The sequence below is a fragment of the Rattus norvegicus genome, chromosome 2, assembly GCF_021556685.1.
Source record: "Rattus norvegicus strain SHRSP/BbbUtx chromosome 2, alternate assembly SHRSP_T2T, whole genome shotgun sequence".
Taxonomy (NCBI): Eukaryota; Metazoa; Chordata; class Mammalia; order Rodentia; family Muridae; genus Rattus; species Rattus norvegicus.
Window position 1 is genome coordinate 132,618,652 of NC_141535.1, and position 19,577 is coordinate 132,638,228.

General features: G+C 37.0%; 1 protein-coding gene across 1 annotated transcript in view; it reads left to right on the forward strand.

Annotated features, from left to right (window-relative positions):
• Window positions 1–19,577, forward strand: part of Tgap1l12 (GTPase activating protein testicular GAP1 like 12) — a 376,199-nt gene that overhangs the window by 120,326 nt on the left and 236,296 nt on the right. The window contains exon 6 of the mRNA XM_087637245.1: window positions 17,994–18,070. The gene's annotated coding sequence lies outside the window, so the exon portion shown is untranslated. The remainder of the gene's footprint in view (window positions 1–17,993; window positions 18,071–19,577) is intronic.

Genomic DNA, 19,577 nt, shown 5'->3' on the forward strand with positions numbered 1-19,577 from the left:
AGAGTTCATCTTGGTGAATTTTTCCTTTAATGAATATGAAGTGTCCTTCCTTATCTTTTTAGATGAATTTTAGTTGAAAATTGATTTTATTTGATATTAGAATGGCTACTCCAGCTTGCTTCTTCTGACCATTTGCTGGGAAAGTTGTTTTCCAGCCTTTCACTCTGAGGTAGTGTCTGTCTTTGTCTCTGAGGTGTGTTTCCTGTAGGCAGCAGAATGCAGGGTCCTAATTGTGTATCCAGTTTGTTAATCTATGTCTTTTTCTTGGGGAGTTGAGGCCATTGATGTTGAGAGATATTAAGGAATAGTGATTATTGCTTCCTGTTATATTCATATTTGGATGTGAGCTTATGTTTGTGTGCTTTTCTTCTCTTTGTTTTGTTGCCAAGACGATTAGTTTCTTTTTTCTTTTGGTTCTTTTTTTTTTTCTTTTTCTTTTAGACGATTAGTTTCTTGCTTCTTCTAGGGTATAGCTTGCCTCCTTATGTTGGGCTTTACCATTTATTATCCTTTGTAGTGCTGGATTTGTAGAAAGATATTGTGTAAATTTGGTTTTGTCATGGAATATCTTGGTTTCTCTATCTATGTTAATTGAGAATTTTGCAGGATACAGTAACCTCGGCTGGCATTTGTGTTCTCTTAGGGTCTGTATGACATCAGTCCAGGATCTTCTGGCCTTCATAGTTTCTGGCGAAAAGTCTGGTGTGATTCTGATAGGTCTGCCTTTATATGTTACTTGACCTTTTTCCCTTACTGCTTTTAATATTCTTTCTTTATTTTTTGCGTTTGGTGTTTTGACTATTATGTGACAGGAGGTGTTTCTTTTCTGGTCCAATCTATTTGGAGTTCTGTAGGCTTCTTGTATGCCTATGGGTATCTCTTTTTTTAGGTTAGGGAAGTTTTCTTCTATGATTTTGTTGAAGATATTTACTGGTCCCTTGAGCTGGGAGTCTTCACTCTCTTCTATACCTATTATCCTTAGGTTTGATCTTCTCATTGAGTCCTGGATTTCCTGTATGTTTTGTACCAGTAGCTTTTTCCGGTTTACATTATCTTTGACAGTTGAGTCAATGATTTCTATGGAATCTTCTGCTCCTGAGATTCTCTCTTCCATCTCTTGTATTCTGTTGGTGAAGCTTGTATCTACAGCTCCTTGTCTCTTCTTTTGGTTTTCTATATCCAGGGTTGTTTCCATGTGTTCTTTCTTGATTGCTTCTATTTCCATTTTTAATTCCTTCAACTGTTTGATTGTGTTTTCCTGGAATTCTTTCAGGGATTTTTGCGATTCCTCTCTGTAGGCTTCTACTTCTTCTCTAAGGGAGTTCTTCACGTCTTTCTTGAAGTCCTCCAGCACCATGATCAAATATGATTTTGAAACTAGATCTTGCTTTTCTGGTGTGTTTGGATATTCCGTGTTTGCTTTGGTGGGAGAATTGGCCTCCAATGATGCCATGTAGTTTTGGTTTCTGTTGCTTGGGTTCCTGAGCTTTCCTCTCGCCATCAGATTATCTCTAGTGTTACTTTGTTCTGCTATTTCTGACAGTGTCTAGACTGTCCTATAAGCCTGTGTGTCAGGAGTGCTGTAGACCTGTTTTCCTGTTTTCTTTCAGCCAGTTATGGGGACAGAGTGTTCTGCTTTCGGGCGTGTAGTTTTTCCTATCTACAGGTCTTCAGCTGTTCCTGTGGGCCTGTGTCTGGAGTTCACCAAGCAGCTCACTTGCAGCAGAATAGTTGATCTTACCTGTGGTCCTGAGCTCAAGTTTGCTCATGGGGTGTTTTCCTCTGACGTCAGAGATGTGTGCAGAGTGCCATCTCTCCCGGTTTCCCAGGCGTGTCTGCCTCTCTGTAGGTTTCACTCTCCCTCCCACAGGATTTGGGTGCAGAGAACTGTTTATGTGGTCTGTCCTTTCAGGTTCCGGCGGTGTCTCAGGCACAGGGGTCGTGCAGCTCCTGGACCCTCCCCCACGGGAACCCAGAGGCCGTATACAGTTTCTTCTTGGGCCAGGGATGTGGGCAGGGGTGGGCAGTGTTGGTGGTCTCTTCTGCTCTGCAGCCTCATGAGTGCCCACCTGACCAGGCAGTGAGGTCTCTCTCCCACGGGGTCTGGGAGCAGAGAGCTGCTGTGGGCCAGGATTCTTGGGTGTGGGACTCCTGGTAAACACAGTAGGTGCCAGGTCCTAGAGGAATTTTGCCTCTGTGTGTCCTGAGTTCACCAGGTAGGTCTCTTGCAGCAGAATAGTTGGTCTTACCTGTGGTCCCGAGGCTCAAGTTTGCTCGTAGGGTGCTGCCTACGAGCTCTCTGAGGCGGCAGCAACCAGGAAGATCTGCACTGCCATTTCTGGGAGCCTCTTTGCACCAGGGTTCCAGATGGCGTTTGGTGTTTTCCTCTGGCGTCAGAGATGTGTGCAGAGTGCAGTCTCGTCTGGTTTCCCAGGCGTGTATGCCTCTCTGTAGGTTTAGCTCTCCCTCCCACGGGATTTGGGTGCAGAGAATTGTTTATCTGGTCTGTCCTTTCAGGTTCTGGTGGTGTCTCGCAAATTCCTTTTTTGATAGTTATAATTCCGTGACCCACAGCTACAATAATTGCCTTTTTGTTTCATCAGGTTTGGATAATTTTGTAAGATAACCAGAGTTAAATAACTTATTTGTATCTGAAAAAATACGGGAGCGCAACTTCTAGTGTTTAAAATGTGCAACTCTAATTTTGAGTTAATAGAAACCAAATCAATCATATATAAAGTTATGGTATATGCACAGAGTTCACTGGGGTAACTTACAGGAGTAGGAACGATTCAAGTACAGCTACTTCACCAAATGCCCACCCTATTGTAAGTTGCACTCAAGAAAACAGCATGCCTGCATTTCCATGTCCAACTTGTAGGCATTTCTGTGAAAAGAGAGTTTACTCACCCAGTGATTTGTTGACTTTACTGCCAATTACTGTGTAGGAAAAAATAGAAGGAAATCTGCTGACCTCTTGAGCCACTGTCAGCCTTGTGAGTTTTCTTATCTTCATTCCTGGATGGAAGGTTTAGTTCAGAGGAAATAACCAGATAACTATTGTCTACACAAATTTTACTTTCATGTCATAGTCTCTATTAAATACCTCCTTTGCTTATCCTAGTTCTCTGCACATTCTTACTTCTCCCCAGAAGTTATTGTCTGTGGCTTCATTTCCAAAACTATATACCTGACAACCAAAAAGCAGAGCTCTGTGCAGTGGTCATGTAGATCCTGGATTTTTCAAATTTAGTTTGCGAGTTTCCTGGTATCTTACTTTTTTCTCTTCACAATTGTCTACATTACTATTAATTATTTTTATTGCTTCCCTGGGTAGACAATTTATTATTTAACAGTCTAACCTTGGCAAGAAAGTAACATGATGCAGTTTTGTGTGGTCAAATATCTACATTTGGGAATATTTTTCAAAATTTTCATTTATTTATCCTTAGAGATACTTTGACAATATTTCATATATTTCTATTGTATTCAGTTCTAAAACATTACACCAATTTAAACTGGTAGAATCATGTTCTCTATGAAAGTATGCCATTTCCATTATGAAAATTGATAGAACGGAAGATGTGAGGGTATAGAGGAGGATGAAGAAGTATTAGTAGCCAGCCTTACCACCTGAAGCCATGGTAAAGTTCTAGCCCATACTGCCATTGGAGGCCATGTCTGGGTCAATAGCCATGCACTGATGGGGTCAGTGTTGTTGTCCATGGCTCATATTATTACGAGAGATCATAAGGATATCCCTTGTGTGGGCAACTGAGTAGGACAAAGTAAATGTCCAAGGACTCTGCAGATCTTGCCTCGTCCATCAATGGCTGGGGTACTCTGGAGAGCTGGCCTCATTTTAAACCATTAGAAATTGGAAGAGTAGGCTCTGTTCCTTGATTGGGCAGTGCAGTTCAGCTGACTGGTGGAGTGAGTGTGGGTCAACTCACCTAGAAAACTTGAGAGTGGGAAAGCCGTCCCTGCCTCCTGATCATGTTAGCATTCTGTCACCAGCCGAATGGGGGCCTGGAGGGCTCACCATAATGGTGAGAATGACGGAGAGCCAATAAGGCGAGCAGCTCAGCTATCATGCAGTCCCATATCCAGGGGTTTGAATTGGTTGTCCTCAAAATCTACACCAGTGATGAATTGTTGTATTGTACCAAAGGGCTAATCCTGCTGATCCAATGTTTCAGAATCTCTGTGACAAAGAGAAACAGCAGGATAGCTAAGTGACATTCCAGTGAGGATGCAATTTTGATAGTGTGACAAAAACCAGAGTCCTTGGACTAATCCAAAGATTCATTGAAATGATTATTTGCAAGTGGAGATGTGTGAACAGAAGGGAATACTTTTGGACACACTGTGACACAATACAATTTCCACAATGAGAAGTATTTTCTATGTTTCCTTTTGTTTTGTTTTGTTTTGTTTGATTTTCCTTTTGAGGGGAAGGTTGCAAAGGTGAAGGACAGATAGGAGAGGGACAGGGAGATGAGAGGGACTGGGGTACATGATGTGAAACACAAAAAAATCAAGAAGAATTTAGGGGGTAAGCCTTCTCTTAATATTGCAAAGAATCTTCCACCTCAAAATAGGTTAAATTTAGTTTTTATTTGGAATAAGCAAATAGTTAATACCAATTACTGTCCCAATTTCCCTGTGGCTGTTGTCTCTTACTTGAGGACCTGTTACTGTTTACTTTGACAATGTGTTTGTGTTTGTGTTTGTAATGGGATAGAGTGTCTAGGTTAAGTAAAAGGGAGATTGTTTTCAACTTACTGTAACTTTTTAATGAACTTTTTTGTTTTGGTTGTTGTGAGGCATATAATGTTCCAATTTAATTATTATTAAAAACAAATAGAAATGAATATTTTCTTCTTCTCTTCAAGACTTGGACTAATGAGAGGGTGAGTTGGTACCTATTGGCTGTCTTGATGCACTACTAAGTCCTTTACGTTTTGACAGATGTTTACTGTTTAGCTACCTTGACTATACTTCTAAGAACAAAATTCAGTGTTTTATTTTATTGTTTATTTTATTGTTATTTGTTCAAGTATAGGTAGACTTAATACAGTTACTATCTTTTGACGCTGCGACAGTGCACTGAGTGAATTGACTTAAATAAGAGTTTACAATATTTCATCTTTAGAGGTTGTATGCAGTGCATGGTTATTTCAGCCAGTGGCATTAGGTTTGTGTAGTGTGGTGAGAGGGAATGACTAGACACCTTTGTTTCAGTGTTATAACCTAGATGAAGATAGAGAAAGATACAGGTCCCTGTACATATCTCTAGAGCAGACATCTTACAAACACATCATCTGATGTGCATCAATTTCTATACTCTCCAATAATGTCATAGGCCAGATACCAAATTTCTCATACATGCCCCTTTGAAGATACTCAGTATTTGAGTTATAATCATTTGTCTTCAGCATGACAGATATATGAATTCTACACACCTCATGTGATGGCATAGTTTCCTGTAACTGCATAGTTGCCTGTTGGAATTGAATAACGTTGACATAGTTGCACTATGTACTCCCTCCTCCCTTCTACCTTTTGTACTTGTTGTCCTTCAGTAGACAGGCTGATCAGTGTACTCAGATTATACCCAGGTCACCTGAATTAGGCTTTGCCCATGGGTATGGCTGCAGCACTGTGGAAGTGATATCCATTACATATGAGACAAAACCAGATAAATAGGCCATTCCAATGCTAACCATTCTATTTTACTATTTTTCTTTAATACATTTACAAATGAGGATGAAACAGCTAAGCAATGTCTGTGGGTGAGTACAAGGTTAAGGTGGTAATTTGTCAGTATTCTAATCTTTCAGGAAATTTCACTCTTTAATGGATTCCTTCCAATGGTTACCAGTCTTACTTAACTGAAAAGTGCATGTGAAAATTACCTTTCTCGATGTTATAATCTCAACATCGCCAGCTTCCATGTTTTCCTTTTCAGTGTCATGCCATTTGAGTGTGCAGAAAGTGTTGTTACTGCCATGGAATGTTAGCAGCAGAGGGATGCAATGTGCCTGTCAAAGGTTCTGTTAGGCCTGATGCTCTGTGTGACATACATTTATGGAGGTGATCAAGTTTTGTTCCTCAGATCAGGGTCTTGAAACATTAGAAAACTAAACATTTTCCTTAATGATTTTATTTATGAGCTAATATTCATTTTAGTTTGCATTTCTGTCATGGTTTTAGCCATTGTTATATATATATATATATATGTGTATATATGTATGTATATATATGTATGTATATATGTACATGTACGTGTATAGAACGTACATACATATACATATACATATACATATACATATACATATACATATACATATACATATACATATACATATACATATACATATACATATACATATACATATACATATACATATACATATACATATACATATACATATACATATACATATACATATACATATACATATACATATACAATTTATTCAGTTGACTATTTTCTTTCCAGATGTTTTATAGTTTAAATTGATTGATAATTTTGGGGGAGATTATATGTGAATACTGCACTGCATCATTTTATTCTAGCTCTCCTACCACTAAATTTTCCTCTAACTTCTCCACTCCTTTTCTAATCTATGAATTTTTTCTTTCTTATTTCTGTTAAACAAATGCATAAGACATATGAAATGCTGAAAAGAGGGCATGAAATACAAACCATTAACGTATCATTCTGCCTTTCTAGATTGAAACTGGAATGTACTCCCGAAGTCATTTGTGTTGCAAAAGATTAGTTCCCACTTGACAGCACGGCCATGCATTAGTTAAATCTTTTAGAGATGAGGATGAGTAAATAAAGTTAAATCACCACTACATGTTCTAAGTGGAAGGAGTGAGGAGCCTTGTCCCTTTTCTCTTTGCTACTCCTGTACAGTGAATGAAACAACCTCCTTCACCATGGACATCCTTCCATTTTACCACAGGTGAAAAGTGAAAAGCTCATGGAATAATAAAGCCCACATCCACATAGGTTACTTATGTTTTTGTCTCATAAGTTAAATGTTTTTGGTATTTTATACCAGTGATAATTGAATGCTTTAAATATTTAGGTACAAATTTTGATTTTCTTTTTCTATTGACAATTTGAAGGGTACTCTAAATGCATTTTCCTAATATTCAACTGTAAGGAAATGCAGTGCAAAATTTATAGAGTAAATTCAAATGCCATGTATTTCTACACTATTATAGTTCATTTCTTGTTTTTAGGATTACCCATATTTGGATTTGTATGTGCATGCTTGCACACATCTGTGAATATGTATGTGTATAACAGAGCATACAGTTTTTGTCATCCTTATTGAGTTTTATCTTTTATTATACTTTTCAAATTCTAATCTGTTTATTTTCCTACCAATTTCACCATAAAGTAAAGCTTGCAGGGAGTGCTTGCTTTTATTTGTCTCTAATAGTTAAATCCATCACGCATAGTATACTACATTTGAAGAAAAAAAAATCTTAGCTGATAGGAATTGTGTGTGTGTGTGTGTGTGTGTGTGTGTGTGTGTGTGTGTCTATGTGTATGAAAGAGACAGAGAGAGAGAGAGAGAGAGAGAGAGAGAGAGAGAGAGAGGATGAGAGAGGATATGTATAATGTATATATCGGTTACTTTCAAATTTAAGTACAACTAAATTAACTTTACCTTACTAAATTTTAGAAAGTAAAATTCTGATTAGACATAGCATTTACTTTAAATTTATATCAGTTTAAAAAAATCTGAGGAAGGAACATATGGCTACCTTGAAATGCGGAGTGGCTGGCACAATGTTAAAAAAATGCCTCAAAATATATAATGATTCCAACAATGTTTTAAGCTCAATAGCTATAAATATCCACAGTACTTCCATAATTAGAAAGCTAGATGGAAAAGCAACATAAAATGATTTTTTAAACGTTTAAATATATTCACTTATTAAATCACTTGAGCAGACAGTCACCTTTGGAAGAATTCTGGTCAGAATAAAAATATTAGAAAGGAAAGGGCAAAGGAAAATAAGGTTGATATATGAAAATGAAAGAACTATTAATAATTTAAAACATTCCATCTTCATAACTTCCTATGTTAATTTGCTTTTAACATACATAATAACAAGCCATCAAATCCACACCTTATAATATTATTGTTATTAGCCTTTGTATGACAAAGCAATGCTTTCATTAAATAAGGTTAATTCTATATTAATATTTTCAAAGGGAAGACACATCATCTTAAATCTAATAATGTTTTACATGTATTTGTGCTTTAAGTTTTGAATAAACTGTACTAGCACAGTTGTTTTCACCTTAAAACTTCATCATTCAGTGAGCTTCAAATGCTGCAAAGAGAAGTTCAATTGATAGGGAGGCTACACTTTTCTTTCGGTGTCAGGACAGATATTGAGAATGCTATTAGGTACTATGTTGAGTTAGGAAGGTGCAGCTGTAGGTTCTCCTGCATGAAACATGATTTCACTACCTCAGGTAGTCAGTTGGCCAGTTTTCCCAGAGCAGGTACAATTCTCCTCTTGTTGAGCAGCCATAAGTCCAATTAGAGAGATTTTTGGTTACCAAACATAAGTGTGCAACTACAATCCTTGGATTGCAGAATAGGGCTGTTTGTTGTTTCCCTCCTTTGGAAATTGGAATGGTGCCAACACAGGATGAAAGTTTGTCCTCAGGGAGGCCATTCACATTAGTTCCAGAACATGACACTCTCTCTCATGGATCTGACATTCATAGTGTCTTCAGCAATATGGACTTACCTTCTACTTCTGTGTGGAACAAAAGGCAAGAGCAATAGTATGTAGCATTTTCAAATTATTGTTATAAAGTTTTGCTAGTTTCTTTTAGTTCATTAATGTTGATATGCATCTTTGATACAGCATGAAAATGTCTTAGGTTTAATTCAAAACAATCCAAATCGAGCAGTGTTTCTGATAACACACTAGATTCCCCCTCTTCTTCAAGTTAAGCATCCGAATGCACTTAGAAATCTTCATTTGTGTTTGCTCATATACATAAGCGATCTTTCCCTGGTGGTGTTCAGATTGAATTCTGACTATGTTGTCCATCACTGTTAACACCCTGGATTTCCTTAGCATTTATGAATATTTAGTTTGCACATTCCTTGATGGGATGTCTTGCACTTCATTTGCACTTCAAGATGATTTCGCTTGAATATGTTCTTGATTATTCTGTGGTATTATATATCTTTGTGTAGATATTTCCCTGCTCCACAAACAGTCATAGCACATTTTCTGGAATGACATTCTGGCTTCTATTTAAACCTACATTCAACTTAGAACATAACTATGAGTATTGCTGTCAGACAACTATAAATAAATATACAGAATTTATTTTATGAAAATCAGAGAAATGATGAAATTTCTGGGTCTTCCCAAGGACTGAACACTGCTCCTTGAGATAGCAACAGAGCCTAAATGCACATTACCACAGCTCTTTGAATTAGAAAAAACCCTCTACCTAAATGTTATTATAATCAAGTGTTCCTCTCAAAAGTATTTTCTGAACATGGTAACCCCATGCCACCCTCACTATAAATCTCAGACATTTTAACATGGATCTTCAGTTGGCAGCTGTTTGGGGAAGATTAGGAAATGTGGCCTTGCTAGGAGAATCATGTTGCTGAGGATAGGCACCGAGATTTAAATATTCTCAGAACAATTTTAAGTTTGCTCTCTGCTACCTTGTTGAATACTGAGGTGTACATTCTCAGCAACAACTCAAAGGCCAGGCCTTCCTAGCACGACAATATTATATTCCTATTCCTTTAGAAGTTTAGGCCCTAAATAAACCCTTTCTTCTGTAAGTTGTAAGGTCTTGTTTTATTATAGCAACAGAAAAGTAAACAAGACACCTTCTTAGATGTTCATATCCACTGTCACATCAATAGTCTATAGAACAGATTTTACTACCATTCCGTGGTGAGTTCTGGTATCTGGGTCATAGGGCACACAGTAACCTCTGCTGTCATCACTGAAGACTTTACTGAAATTCATTCCAGCTGATGTGCTGCACCAACCAGAGAAGTTCATTCCTCTCTTCTCTGGTCAGGGAGCAGACGTTATGTTACAACCAACTGTCCACCTAGAAAGCTCCTCCTGTCCAGAGTTGCTGCAAACATGGGTAGTACTTATGTTAGCCTCTGAAACATGATCTTTGCAAGTCTGTAAGTTCAACTGTATAGTTTCCTCATCTAAGAACTGAGTAATTAAAATAATACTATTCATCCAAGGGATGTTGAAAGGGTTAATGAGCACAATGCATGTATAAGTTCTAAAATTTTCCAAGTTCTTTATGTGCTGCCCTTGTTCTCAGACCAAGCAAAGCCCCCCAAAACTTGAGGTTGAAGAGAAGTCCATGCTGGTGCAGAGCTACAAGAAATGACACTTGGGTCTGTGCTTTCATTGTCACTAAGTGTTTGGATATCCTAAAGTGAGACTATGGAGGTGTTGTGTTGGCACACCACTAAAGAAAAGGATGATAAAGATTGAATAGGGAATTCAAATTGTGGGGAAGGAGAACCTTAAGACATGCAAAAATAAATAACTGTATACTTTCATTTTGTGACACTACTCTTGTAGAATTCACCATTAATTCCATTTGCTCTGAAGAAAAAAGGAAAGTATTTTAAAATTCCAAATGCAGTTCAAGAATGAATTGAGAAATCGTGCATATACCACATTGACATTGTTGAGCAGTGACCAGTGAAAAGTTTGTATTAAAATGGGTCTTATATTTTAGCCCTGTTATTCTATTCCTCACTATGTGGAAGATGCTCGCCTCAAATTCAGAATAATCCTCCTTCCAGGTTATCATTTTCAATGCCAGAGTTATGAGCATGAATCACAATAGCTATACCTTCTGAAGTTTATTTTATTTGATTAGGGAATGGGAATATATATATATATATATATATATATATATATATATATATATTATGCTTGAACCCAGGGAGTAAAGGCAGGAAGGTTATTAATTGAAGGTCAGAGTGGGTCATATATGTTTCTCCTGTATCAAGGCAAAAAAATGGATACTGTAAGGACACAAACTAAAACTATCTTTAAAAATATACTTCAATCAATGCCAAAAATAGTGTTGCCATTATTCCCATAATGTATAGATAACAATTTTCTTAATTCTAATTATGATTATAAACTGCAGTTATAAAATATACTGAACATTTTCTATTGGATATTTTTAATTACATTTAAAATGTTATTTCCTTTCTTGGTTCCCGGCCATAAGCCACCTACCCCTTCCCTTCTTCTATAATGGTCTTCCCTCTACAATGACCTCTCTTGCCACATGGCCGACATTCCCCTACACTGGGGGTTCCAGCCTGGGCAGAACCAAGGGCTTCTCCTTCACTGGTGCCAAACAAGGCATTTCTCTGCTACATATGAAGCTGGAGACATGGGTCAATCCATGAATAGTCTTTGGGTAGTGGTTTAGTCCCTGGAAGCTCCAGTTGTTTAGCACTGTTGTTCTTATGGGGTTGCAAGCCCTGTAGCTCGTTCAGTCCTTTCTGTAATTCCTCCAATGAAGACCATGTTCTCAGTTCAATGGTTACTGCTAGCATTGGCCTATGTGTTTGACATGACATGTTCTGGCTGTGTCTCTCAAGAGACAGCCATATCAGGCTCCTGTCAGCATGCAATATATATATGTATATATATATGTATATATTATGATTAGAATATATGATTATATTCTCTATGATTATATTCTCTAGTTCATTCCATTTGCCTATGATTTCATGAAGTCATTGTTTTTGATAACCGAGTAGTACTCCATTGTGTAGATGTACCACAATTTCTGTATCCATTCCTCTGTTGAAGGGCATCTGGGTTCTTTCCAGCTTCTGGCTATTATAAATAAGGCTGCTATGAACATAGTGGAGCATGTGTCTTTGTTGTATGTTGAAGAATCCTTTGAGTATAGGCCCAGGAGGGGTACAGCTGGGTACTGCAATGTACAGTTTTCTGATGACCCCCAGACTGATTTCCAGAGAGGTTGTAACAGTTTGCAATACTACCAAAAATGGAGGAGTGTTTCTCTTTCTCCACCTCCTCATCAGCATCTGCTGTCAGCTGAGTTTTTGATCTTAGCCTTTGTGACTGGAGTGAGGTAGAATCTCAGGGTTGTTTTGATTTGTGTTTCCCTGATGGCTAAGGATGTTGAACTTTTCTTTAGGTGTTTTTTGGCCGTTCAATAATCCTCAGCTGAGAATGTTTTGTTTAGCTCTGTACCCCATTTTTAGTAGGGTTATTTGGCTCTCTGGACTCTAACTTCTTGAGTTCTTTTTATATTTTGGATATTAGCCATCTCTCAGATGCAGGATTGGTAAAGATCTTTTCCCAATCTGTTGGTTGTAGTCTTGTCCTAATGATAGGATTCCTTGGATTACAGAAGCTTTGCAGTTTTCTGAGGTCCCATTTGTTGATTCTTGATCTTAGAGCATAAGCCATTGGTGTTTTGTTCAGGAAATTATCACCAGTTCCAATGTAATTGAGAACCTTCCCCAATTTTTCTTCTATTAGTTTCAGTGTATCTCATTTTATGTAGAGGTCCTTGATCCACTTGGACTTATGCTTTGTACAGGGTAATAAAATGATCAATTTGCATTCTTCTACATGCTGGCCTCCAGTTGAACAAGCACCATTTGTTGAAGATGCTATCTTTTTTCCATTGGATGGTTTTTAACTTTTCTGTCACAGATCAAGTGACCATAGGTATGTGGGTTCATTTCTGAGTCTTCATTCTATTCCACTGATCTACCTGCCTGTCTCTGTACCAACACCATACAGTGTCTATCACTATTGCACTGTAATACTCCTTGAGGTCAGGGATGGTCATTCCGCAGAAATTCTTTTATTGTTGAGTATAATTTTCAATATCCTGGGGTTTTTGTTATTCCCAATGAATTTGCAAATTGCTCTTTCTAACTCCATGAGGAATTGAGTTGGAATTTTGATGGGGATTGCATTGAATTTGAATATTGCTTTTGGCAAAATGAGCATTTTTACTATGTTAATCCTGCCAATTCATGAACCTGGGAAATTTTTCCATCTTCTGAGATCTTCTTCAATTTCTTTCTTCAGAGATTTAGAATTTTCATCATACAGATCTTTCATTTACTTGGTTAGAGTAACACTGGATGGGGTGTTTTATGTTATTTGTGACTATTGTGAAGAGTATCATTTCCCTATTTTCTTTCTCAGCCTGTTAATCCTTTGAGTAGAGGAAGTCTCCTGATTTGGTTGAGTTAATTTTATATGCAGCCACTTTGCTGACGTTGTTTATCAGGCTTAGTATTTCTCTGGTGGAACTTTTGGGGTCACTTAAATATACTATCATATCATTTGCTACTAGTGATATTTCGACTTCTTCCTTTCCAAATTGTTTCCTTTTGACCTCCTTTTGTTGTCTGACTGATCTGGTTAGGACTTAGAGTTAGTAGGGAGAGAGTGTCCAGCCTTGTCAAGTCCCTGATTTTAGTGGGATTGCTTCAAGTTTCTCTCCATTTAGTTTGATGTTAGCTACTGGTTTGCCATATATTGCTTTTACCATGTTTAGCTATGGGCCTTGAATTCCTGATCTTTCCCAGGACTTTTATTCAGAAGGGTTTTGAATTTTGCCATATGCTTTCTCAGCATCTAATGAAATGATCATGGGGATTTTTCTTTGAGAATGTTTATATAGTGGATTATGTTGATGGTTTTTCCATATATTGGATCATCCCTGCATCCCTGAAATGAAGCCTACTTCATGATTATGAATGATTATTTTGATGTGTCCTTAGATTCTGTTTGCCAGAATTTTATTGAGTATTTTTGGGTTGATATTCATAAGTGAAATTGGTCTGATGTCCTCTTTGTTGGGTCGTTGTGTGGTTTAGGTATAAGCATAATTATGGCTTCATAGAAGGAAATGGGTATATTCCTTCTCTTTCTACCTTGTAGAATAGTTTGGACAGTATTGGTATTAGATCTTCTATGAAGGTCTGAGAATTCTGCAATAATCCCATCTGGTCTTGGACTCTTTTTGCTTGGGGACTTAATAAATGCTTATATTTCTTTTGGAGTTATGGTATTGTTTATATGATTTATGTGATCCTAATTTAACCCTGGTACCTGGTATTTGTCTAGAAAATTGTCCATTTCTACCAGATTTTTCAGTTTTTTTTTTTGAATATAGGCTTTTAGAGTAGTAGTTGATAATTTTTGAATTTCCCCAGATTCTGTTGTTATTTCTCCCTTTTCATTTCTCATTTTGTTAACTTCGTTGCACTCTATGAGCCTCTGGTTAGTCTGGCTAAGGGTTTATCTATCTTGCTAATTTTCTCAAAGAACTAGTTCTTGGTTTTCTTGATTCTTTGTATAGTCCTTTTTTTGTTTCTACTTGTTTGATTTCAGACCTGAGTTTGATAATTTAATTCTTTTTACTCCTCTTGGGTGTATTTGCTACTTTTTGTTCTAGAGCCTTTAGGTCTGCTGTCAAACTGCTAATGTATACTCTCTCTTTTTTTTTTGGTAATTAAGTTCATTGATGTCAAGAAATATTAACGAATAGTGATTTTTGCTTCTTTTTAATTTTGTTGTCATAGGTGGAATTGTGTTTATGTCTCTCTCTTGCTTTAGTTGCAAGGAAATTATTTTCTTGCTTTTTCTAGAGTGTAGTTTCCCTCTTTATGCTGGAGTTTTCCATTTATTATCTTTTGTAGGCCCTGATTTGTACAAAGATATTGTGTAAATTTGGTTTTGTCATAGAATATCTTGGTTTCTCCATTTATGTTAATTGAGATTTTTGTTGGATATAGTAGCCTTGGATGGCTTTTGTGTTCTCTTAGTATGCAAGGCATTTGTCCAGTATCTTCTGGCTTTTATAGTCTCTGGTGAGAAGTCTGGTGCAATTCTTATAGGTCTGCGTTTATGTGTTACTTGATCTTTTCCACTTACTGCTTTTAATAGTCTTTCTTTAGTTTGTGTGTTTAGTGTTTTTCATTTTATGTAATTGGAGGAATTTCTTTTCTGGTCCAATCTATTTGGAGTTCTGTATGCTTCTTGTATGTTTATGGGCATCTCTTTGGTTAGTGAAGTTTTCTTCTATAATTTTGTTGAGGATATGTACTGGCCCATTAGGTTAGGAATCTTCACTCTCTTCTATACCTATTATTTTTTATCTATTACCTTTAGGTTTGATCTTCTCATTGTGTCCTGGATTTACGGGATGTTTTGAGCTAGGAGCTTTTTGCATTTCACAATTTCATCGACAGTTCAGTCAATGTTTTCTATGGTATCTTCTTCCCCTGAGATTCTCTCTTCTATCTCTTGTATTCTGTTGGTGATGCTTGCATCTATGACTCCTGATCTTCCCTAGGTTTTCTATCATCAGGTTTGTCTCTCTTTGTGCTTTATTGTTTCTATTTCCATTTTTAGATCCTGGATGGTTTTGTTCAATTCCTTCATCTGTTTGGCTGGGTTTTCCTGTAATTCTTTAAGGAAGATTTTTATGTCTTTCTTAAAGTCCTCTATTATTATCCTAAGATGTGATTGCAATCTAAATCTTGCTTTTTCTGTGTGTTTGGACATCATGTATTTCCTTTGGTGGGAGAATTGGGATCTAATGTTTCCAAGAAGTCTTGGTTTCTGTTGCTTAGGTTCCTGTGCTTGCCTCTAGCCATCAGGTTGTCTCTGTTGTTAGCTTGTCTTGCTGTCTCTGACAGTGACTTAACCCCCCTGTAGTTCAGTTTGTCAGCACTCATGTAGACCTATTTTCTTTCAGCTGGATCTGGGAACAGAGAGCTGCTCCTGGGTTTTGTGACCTGACGCCTCCAGGCTTGTTTGGCACAGAAGAGTTGGTTTACCTCTACTCTCAGATGTGTAGGTGTTCCTCATGAATGGCTTTCAGCTCTCTGTGCCCCTGACTGCTCCTAGGTCCTTGTGCCCAGAGGGCACAGTGGGTACTAGGCAGTTTCCTCTTGTGTCAGGAATGTGGGCAGAAAGTAGTTGTCTCCTCTAAGTTCTAAGGAGTGTCTGCACTTTTCAGGGTCTAGCTCTCTCCCCCACTGGATTGGTATGCAGGCAGCTGTGGCACCGGTTCTGTTCAGTTCCAAGCACAGGCAGTAAGCAGATTCCTGCAGCTGATATTCCTCTACCTAGAGGACACTGTACAGGTTCCTCTTGGGTCAGCAATGTGAGCAGAAGTGGTGGTCTCCTGGCATTCTCAAGATTGTTTGTATTTCTGGGAGTTCAGCTTTCTCCCCTGTTTGTATTTCTGGGAGTTCAGCTTTCTCCCCCATGGGATTTGTGTCTGTACTGGACATTTATTGTTGAAGAGATCAAAACAATTTTATGTTAGTAATTTGCAACTATGAAATCAATTGGCAAAATGAAAAAATTATAATCTATTATGAATCAACTTTTAAGCCAAATCGAAAGGATGTATAGTTTTTTCATTTTGTTGTTCTTTTATTGCCTATAGCATATTTTTATTCTGATGTTATATATAAGAACAATAAAAGGACCTCTAACTATTGATGACCATTCATTCTCCCTGATATAGAATTACCTAATTCTTTGCATTTGAAATGCTGTCATGTGACACTTTATACCATCTCTAAATATAATACTTCTCATATTCAATAATGGAGTAACACTGATCATTCAATAACAATCTTCCCCTCTACGGGGAAGAGTTAGGGGAGGGGATGGGTGCTTATGGACAGGAAACTGGGAAGGGGAATGACATTTGAAATGTAAGTAAAGAAATGTGTCTAAACAAATAAAAATAAAAAAAAGAGTAGTTTAAAAAAAACCCAGGCAGCAAGCCAGTAAACAGCATTCCACATGGCCACAGCATCATCTCCTACTTCCAAGTTCCTGCCCTGTTAGAGAACCTAGCTGAATTTCTTCAATGATATGGAACTGTATGCTGAATAAGCACTATTCTCTCCAGGTTGCTCTTGGTGAAGGCATTTTTTATAATTGATTCTTTCTGAGATGTTGGGATTTGTGAAGTGGTTTCCTTTGGTCTTGATTTAAGGTTGTTGTTCCAGATAGTGACGGTACACAGTTGTGCTGTGTGTCTTATGTAAGGAACTGTTTCCTAGACACTTAACAATCCTCATCACAGATATCTGATACTATAGAAAATAACTTCCTAAAAATATACTTATCTACTCTCTGTCAGGTTATGTATTAGACTTCCAGGACATCAGTGGTTTCTTCTCAGACTACTATGCTTTGATTTCATGCTATTTTCTTCTTGCTGTCTTCCTAGGTCTCTGGAGCAGTTTCTAAATGTGAGTGGCAGTAGAGAGCTAATAGTACAAGTACCTTATTTTTACCTGGGAGTGTTAAGGAATAGGGTCTTGATTCTAAAATATTCATTTTGGATTCCTAGATCTATCATCATAAAAGTTTTCTACACTCTATATCTGTTTATTATCTAAGTATTTATTAACTCTGATATGATGAGCGTGGTCACTAATTTTAATTTTTATAAAAATAATTTTAGTTGCTTCTCATCCTCATTTCCCTAGAACTGTGAACATGTAGCCCATGAAAGTTAGGCTGTAATGATGGAAGTCTAGTTGGGGAGGAAGCAAACGTCTCTGCTCTCATTTTTAGTGCCCTCCCAGACTGCCTTCTGCCATAATGAAAGAAAAATCAGGATTTTGAGCCTTACCACCCAGGCTTCTCAGTCTCCCTTTAACATACACAACTTGTTATATTCATGTTTGATTTCTCAGTACCAAAGTACTAAATTTTAAGATAAATATGTTACACTAAGTGTCTTCCAGACATATCTTATAGGAAGAAATTAAGAGGCATTGTTACAGATTGTTAATTATAAATAACGATTAGACCATACTAATTTTGTATTCATGAGCTTTCCAGTTTTTTTAATAGGATTTTTTTCTCTGTATGTTCTATAGTCTCTGTATTTGACAGTAACAAACATCGATACGGTGAATGACATAATCAGAAGTTCCTACCAGTGGTGAGAAAACATGTAAGTTACTTTCAGTCTACTTTGAGTTAAAATTGAGTTTTTCTTTTGAGATTCACATATGTGGAAATGTGTAAATACAGAAGAAATTTGATCATGATACATTTACAAATCATATTTTGCAAATGCCTCCTTTCGAAACTAAAGGCATCAAAGACATAATAATAGTCCTCAGGGTGATGCTTTTTCTTAAATTCTTGCCTAGTTTTATGTGAAATGAAACTGATAGCCCAATGGTTTGAGCTATATGTTTAATTTCACTAGATAATAGACATACATTGTAATAAATTGTGATTAATTTGTCATATGCCCACACCTAATTTAACAGATGCTAATCTTAGATGGAATATTTTCTTCCTTTCTTTTCTTGAAAATTAGACTATATTACCTATTTCTCTGTATGGAGTACATGTTCTGGTGTGTTTATTTTTAACTTTTAATAAACCTTTAATAAAAGTGTCTATATTTCTATGCTCTTTCTGAATACATATCTGTGTGTATCTTTGTCTTTCTACTTTTAAATGTGAATGTGTACCTCTGTGTAACTGTGTGTATCTTCCTCTGTGTGTGTATCCTTGTCTATCACTTTCTGTGAGTTTGTACATTTAGAATCTGCATGTCAGTCTGTCTCTCTGTCTCTATGCTTCTCTGTCTTTCCCTCTATCTGTGTTTTTTTTCTTTCTGTCTTATTAGCTCCTCTTTTTGTATCTTGGGATATGGACGGGTGTTTGGCCGGTGAGTCCCCTTGAGTCCTTTTTGTCTGATAGCTTAATACTTAAAACTCTAGGGGTCAATGTCATTGGTTTTAAATATTTGTCTACAAGAAAATAAAATTAATAATTCCAGTTTGAGCCACTCCTGGATAGTGCTCAATATTTCAACAGAATGTTCTATTTAGATGATCATTTAAAATGGATCCATAACACTGTGTGCAGCAAATACGTTCTAGAACTTGCTTTTAGCATTGGGCCTATTTTTCAGGATAGACACATGTCCTTCATCTCCACAGACTGGACATCCCTTAATGAAAGTGAAAGGCTGTTTTGACTCCTATGTACCCTCAAAAACTCTTTTTTTGACTATTTTTTTCACTGTGGCTGAAGTTATCATATCTTTCAAATGTTTCTTTGCTAAACTTATCATAGTCATCGTGAGTATGTGCATCTGTGAGCACTAGGTTGTGTGCTCATGTTAAGTCGATTTTAAATATTCCAGACAGATTCTGCACAGATGTAAGAAATTTCCTAATAATATTTGTCTTGGGTAGTATTAATGGCTGAATGTAACTTTTTATTTTATTGTGGATCAATAGATCAATGCTCCCTCAGAGAGGAAAGACAAGTTCTCAAATGTTTTCTCCTGAAATCAGTTCCGTTTACTCAAACCTGTGATCAGAAGACATATCATTAATACTGGTCTAAATAATTTCTTTTCTAGAGAGCTACAAATGTTAAGTAAAGGAAATTGCTAGACTCTTCAAGTCTCTGATGTCAGTTTATTTGTGATGGTT